We start from the raw sequence: 6,559 nt of genomic DNA on the forward strand, positions 1-6,559 counted from the left end.
CAATTCACGTCAACAGTTGTTTTTATGGTGTGAAGTTCATATTTTGTGTTATTATTTAGCTATAAATGTCCCTGTTGTTCATCAATGTTTGCTAGCGATATCAAGATTCAGTATTTGCTGTTGAACCATTGAGAGATTTATTGATCTACTTTACCTTGGTCAAAGATCATATATATGAAAGTAGTGCACTGACCTTTTTAAGGCTATACTGTAAGAACAGTAGTCAAAGATCATATACATAACAGGAGTGCTCTGCTGTTTTTAAGGATGTACTGAAAAACGCTTGTCAAAGATCCTTAATATGACATGATGACTGTGTTTTTTTTTTTATCTTTTTAGTCTTAGTTTTAAAGTCTTGTGATCATTTGAGAAATGTGATGTAAAAATATTGGTATCTGTCAAGTTGTGACGTCAGTTTTGCACACTGGTGCTCATTTACCGGGCTGTCACTCTCACTGAGCCCCCGCCCCGGCGAGCTGCCGACGGGAACTCCCCCTAAGTTCCCCCGGTTGTCTCTCTCTCTCTCTCTCTCTCTCTCTAGCTCTCCGTCCGGGCCGAGTGTGTGTCACACAGCAACACTGACGGACACACACGACCAGACAGAGTGTGTGTTAGTGGCGCCTCCACCGCTACAGCGAGAGGCGGCCGTTAGCCTGGCGGCTCTGCGGCGGTCGTGACACGGCGAGGAAGGCAAGGAAGGAGCGGTTGGCAGAAGGTTAAGGAGGAAGAAGGTAAGCGGACCGTCTTTTACCTTCCCCGCTGCTCCCAAACTTTACGGCGGCATTTTTTACGTGTCTTCCCCCGCGGTGGTTCCGACAGTGAGACCGTGTTTTGAATACATTTGAAGCCGGCTCACGTATCGTTTTTACGGATATTGTTTGCGAGTGCCCGCGCTAGCTCATTTTGACTCAAGGAGGGGGGGGGGGGGGGGGGGGGGTCTCCTGGTGTGTTCAAGTAAGTTTGGAAATGTGATCATCGCTTCACGAAGGACGTGTTTGGAAGCTCAGGTATAAGTGTAAAGTTGTACAACCACAACATTAACCCTGTTTTGGATACAGCTCAGAGATAAACAGCAGTCTTGTTTTGAAAAAAATACAATCACAATAAAACCGTTTTGAATTATAAAGTTTATAGAAACAAGCTATCTTTTTACAACACTTTAATGCAACACATAGGTAAAAGAGTACACATAAAACTACAGGTGTGTCCTCAAACGTGTTGCCTTCACTGGTCTCTGTTTCCTTCAATTGTGTGTTCGTGCGTGTGCGTGTGCGTGCATGTTGTGATATCTTGTCAGCTCCTGTGAGGTGGGGGTCAGTCACTGTGAGGTGGGGGTCAGTCACTGGGGCTCCTCTCTGGAATTCTCCTAGAATAGAATCCGAACACACACACACACACACACATTCTTGTATTTGTTACCTTCTTCAGACATTCGAAAAATGCCTACCTCTTTAGGACCAGCCTTTCTAGATATATAAAGATTTGTATTTACAACATTAATAATATTTACATACTTTGCAAATATAAAAAAGCTTGTTGTGAAAAATGAGTTGGAATTTCACAAGAAAAAGATCACAGTTTCACAAGAAAAACTTGGAATTTTTGCAGTATTATAATCAATTTGTAATTTTACTCAACGCAAGTCAAAAATTTACAAGAAAAACTGAACATTTGTGCAACATTATGATAAAAGTTGAAATTTTACTCAATAACACTCACAATTTTACAAGAAAAACTGAACATTTGTGCAATATTATGATAAAAGTTGAAATGTTACTCAATAACACTCACCATTTTACAAGAAAAACTAAATATGTTGGCAATTTTATGAAAAGAGTTGCAATTTTTATAAGAAAACTTTTAAATTTTGACAACATTATAATATTGCTTGGCAAAATGATGACAAAAGTCACAATTTTACTCCAAAAATGTCACAATTTTGCAAGAACAACAAACAAACTGGCAATATTGTGATAAAAATCTGAATTTTATTTGACAAATGTCACCATTTTGCATTAAAAAGTAATAATTCTATGAAAGAATATGACAAATTGTTCCCAATTTTATAAGAAAAAAGTTGACACAATGTGAGAAAAAGACTGATTTTAGGTTAAAAAAAATTTAATTGTTTTTTAATCTTCATTATTTATTTCAAGTTATTACAGTATGTCTCCATATATATATATATATATATATATATATATATATATATATATATATATATATATATATATATATATATATATATATATATATATATATATATATTTTTTTTTTAATACATTTTGACCATTGGGCGCACATTTCAATTTCTTACACACACTTGTTATTACATTAGTTGGCCAGAAGGGGAGCACTTCAAATTTTTACACACACTTGTTATATCATATGTTGACCAGAGGGGGAGCACTTTTAAAACCGACACACAGTCAATTTGTAAAATCCCTCCTTTTTGGGACCACCCTCATTTTGATAGATTTCACCAGCAGGGGTGCAAATGAGACATTCTCTATTAGATGCAATGGTTTTCAGTATTGAGACCATGATTTCGATCCTAACTTGTTCACCGGTCCTCATATGGAAGGTACTTTTCCTTGTTGATGTCTAGAAATACAAGAACACACACACACACACACACACACACAATGTCAATCCTCGCCGGAAATGTCTTTTATCGATGACCCTGGCCTAATCTCAGCTTCATCAGCCACAAGTCCTCCTGACTCGATGTTGCTTTGATTCGTGCATTTCTGCTCTTCCTTCAGTGCTGTCGTGCTCTTCTTGGTTTGAAGCTTTCAGACTTGCCGGCTTTGAAATGTAATGTAGACATTTTCTTCAGCATGAGAGCACTCCTGCGGATGAAGAACATGGAACACGACAACAGATGCTTTTATCTGTCGGCGGAGAGAAGTGAGTCAGAAGGAAAAACAAAACCTGCATTCAGGGTCTTCTTCCTTTTAGGGACAGTGGGTTTGTCCCGAAAAAGATGATGTGTGTGTGTGTTGTAACCTGAGACCAGCTGGACACATCTACTCTGGGAAAGCCACAAGACCACTCAGCCATAGCTGTGGGGGAATGTGGACATTTGTTTGGGAGCGGATTGGATGGAAGATTTTCTGTACAAATTGCTTAAAAATACTAGTAAAGTGCTGCTGTGGTGCGTTTAATGCTCATTAGTGGTGGGAAATCAGATGTAAATCAGCTTGAGGGCATACCACTAGTGCTATGTAGACTTTCTCGCAGGGTGAAGTAGGAGTGCGAGAGAGACGCCTCTTTGCATCATCGGATTAGTTTGTTATATCTGTAATGCTTCCAGAAGTACAACATTAGTCAGTCCCTCCAGGAATTTGCCATGTTGCGATCGCGCCAATTCACGTCAAGTCTAGCAGTTCCCAGGAATTATTTGCAGCCTCACAACTCTATCCAATAACTGCAACTTCCCTGCACATTTTGTCCAGTCAGCATCATTTTCACCAATGGATTTAGTCCCAAAACGCGCACATCAACTGCCTGATCAAAACTTGTTTCTTGTGCAGGGACGACGTGTAACAATATATCAACTCTCTCACGTTTGCAATGCTGACCTAGCAAAGAGGCGGCATTGACATGACAGAGATGTTGAAGTGTGATGATAGTATTTCAAAATACAGTTGTTGTCCCACACTCTGCTCGGTAGCAAATTTCCAAGCTCGGGGAGAGAGTGAGCGCTCTGTCCAAGCGCTCATCTCTTTGGTCCGGAGGACACGACGTCCACAGTTTCTAAAAACAATTTGAAACGTGGACTCGTCCGATCACATAGCACTTTTCCACTTTGCATCAGTCCATCTTAGATGAGCTCGGGGCCCAGCGAAGCCGGTGGCGGCGTTTCTGGGTGTTGTTGATAAATGGCTTTGGCTTTGCATAGTAGAGTTTTAACTTGCGCTTACAGTTGTAGCGACCAACTGTAGTTACTGACAGTGGTGTTCTGAAATGTTCCTGAGCCCATGTGGTGATATTCTTTACACACTGATGTCGCTTTATGATGCAGTACCGCCTGAGGGATCAACGGTCTCGGGCATTCAATGTTTATTACGCTTACCTGCAGTGATTTCTCCAGATTCTCTGAACCTTTTGATGATATTACGGAGCGTAGATGGTGAAATCCCTAAATTCCTTGCAATAGCTGCTTGAGAAATGTTGTTCTTCAACAATTTGCTCAGGCATTTGTTGACAAAGTGGTGACCCTCGCCCCGTCCTTGTTTGTGAATGACTGAGCATTTCATGGAAGCTGCTTTTATACCCAATCATGGCACCCACCTGTTCCCAATTAGCCTGTTCACCTGTGGGATGTTCCAAATAAGTGTTTGATGAGCATTCCTCAACTTTATCACTCTTTTTTGCCACTCGTGCCAGCTTTTTTGAAACCGGCATCAAATTCCAAATGAGCTAATATTTGCAAAAAATAACAGTTTTCCAGTTCGAACGTTAATTATCTTGTCTTTGCAGTCTATTCAATTGACTATACGTTGAAAAGGATTTGCAAATCATTTTATTCTCTTATTATTTACCATTTACACAACATGTACATGTTTTTTTTATTTGTATTAAATCAACATAAAAAACACAAGACACACTTACAATTAGTGCACCAACCCAAAAAACCTCCCTCCCCCATTTACACTCATTCGCACAAAAGGGTTGTTTCTTTCTTTCTTTAATATTTGTGGTTCCTACATTATATATCAATATAGATCAATACAGTCTGCAGGGATACAGTCCATAAGCACACATCATTGTATTTTTTTTATGACAAAAAAAAAATAAAAATAAATATAATCTCGCAAATAATCACCCCCCTAGCGTATGTCATCTAGCATGTGTCTTCTAGCGCTGTGTTTTTCAACCGTGCCGCGAGATATGGTCTGGTGTGCTGTGGGAAATTAAGCAATTTCACCTAAATTGGTTTAAAAAATATTTGGTTATAAAGCAATAATTATAATCTGCAAATAGTGTGCCGTTGTTGAGTGTCTGTGCTGTCTAGAGATGGGCAGAGTAACCGTGTAATACTCTTCCATGTCAGTAGGTGGTAGCAGGTAGCTAATGGCTACAATTAGTGATGCATGGATGGTTATGGTTTCAATTCATATCGAACAATTGCGTTGGGTACTTGATGAGAAGGACTTTATGTTGTCAATGTAGGCTACTTAGATTTTCTTACATTTTCTGCTCGCCGTGTACCTCAGGAGTTTTTCCAATTTAAAAAAAATGTGCCTTGGCTCAAAAATGTATGTAAAACACTGTTCTAACGAGTGTCTTCTAGGGTGTGTCTTCTAGGGTGTGTCTTCTAGGGTGTGTCTTCTAGTGTGTGTCTTCTAGAGTGTGTCTTCTAGAGTGTTTTCTAAGGTGTGTTTTCTAAGATGTGTTTTCTAAGGTGTGTTTTCTAAGGTGTGTTTTCTAGCATGTGTCTTCTAGCATGTGTCTTCTAGGGCGTGTCTTCTAGGGTGTGTTTTGTAGCGTGTGTCTTCTGGCGAGTGTCTTCTGGCGAGTGTCTTCTAGGGTGTGTCTTCTAGGGTGTGTCTTCTAGGGCGTGTCTTCTAGGGTGTGTTTTGTAGCGTGTGTCTTCTAGGGTGTGTCTTCTAGGGTGTGTCTTCTAGGGTGTGTCTTCTGGCGAGTGTCTTCTGGCGAGTGTCTTCTAGGGTGTGTCTTCTAGGGTGTGTCTTCTGGTGAGTGTCTTCTGGCGAGTGTCTTCTAGGGTGTGTCTTCTTGGGTGTGTCTTCTAGGGTGTGTTTTCTAGCGTGTGTCTTCTAGGGTGTGTCTTCTGGCGTGTGTCTTCTAGAGTGTCTTCTCTTGCATGTCTTCTATCGTGTGTCATCTATGTGTCTTCTAGAATGTCTCTTCTAGTGTTTGTCTATAAATGATAAATGGGTTATACTTGTATAGCGCTTTTCTACCTTCAAGGTACTCAAAGCGCTTTGACACTATTTCCACATTCACCCATTCACACACACATTCACACACACATTCACACACTGATGGCGGGAGCTGCCATGCAAGGCGCTAACCAGCAGCCATCAGAGGCAAAGGGTGAAGTGTCTTGCCCAAGGACACAACGGACGTGACTAGGATGGTAGAAGGTCTACTAGCATTTGTCTTCCAACGAGTGTCTTCCAGCGTGTGTCTTCCAGCGTGTGTCTTCCAGCGTGTGTCTTTCGTGTTTTCCAGCGTGTCTTCTAGTGCGTGTCTTCCGGCGTGCGTCTTCTAGAGTGTCTTTTCTAGCATGTATCTTCTATCATGTGTCATCTATGTCTCTTCTGTCCTGTGTCTTCTGTCCTTTTCTAGCATGTATCTTCTATCATGTGTCATCTATGTCTCTTCTGTCCTGTGTCTTCTGTCCTGTGTCTTCTGTCCTGTGTTTTCTGTCCTTTTCTAGCATGTATCTTCTATCATGTGTCATCTATGTCTCTTCTGTCCTGTGTCTTCTGTCCTGTGTCTTCTGTCCTGTGTTTTCTGTCCTGTGTTTTCTGTCCTTTTCTAGCATGTATCTTCTATCATGTGTCATCTATGTCTCTTCTGTCCTGTG

At 40.7% G+C, this 6,559-nt stretch overlaps 1 protein-coding gene across 4 annotated transcripts in view; it reads left to right on the forward strand.

Annotated features, from left to right (window-relative positions):
• Positions 1–559: 559 nt before the first annotated feature.
• Positions 560–6,559, forward strand: part of LOC133645998 (serine/threonine-protein phosphatase 2A regulatory subunit B'' subunit alpha-like) — a 137,931-nt gene continuing 131,931 nt past the window's right edge. For all 4 annotated transcript variants that reach the window (XM_062040924.1, XM_062040925.1, XM_062040922.1 and 1 more), the window contains exon 1: positions 560–731. The gene's annotated coding sequence lies outside the window, so the exon portion shown is untranslated. The remainder of the gene's footprint in view (positions 732–6,559) is intronic.

The sequence above is a fragment of the Entelurus aequoreus genome, linkage group LG03, assembly GCF_033978785.1.
Source record: "Entelurus aequoreus isolate RoL-2023_Sb linkage group LG03, RoL_Eaeq_v1.1, whole genome shotgun sequence".
Lineage (NCBI taxonomy): Eukaryota > Metazoa > Chordata > Actinopteri > Syngnathiformes > Syngnathidae > Entelurus > Entelurus aequoreus.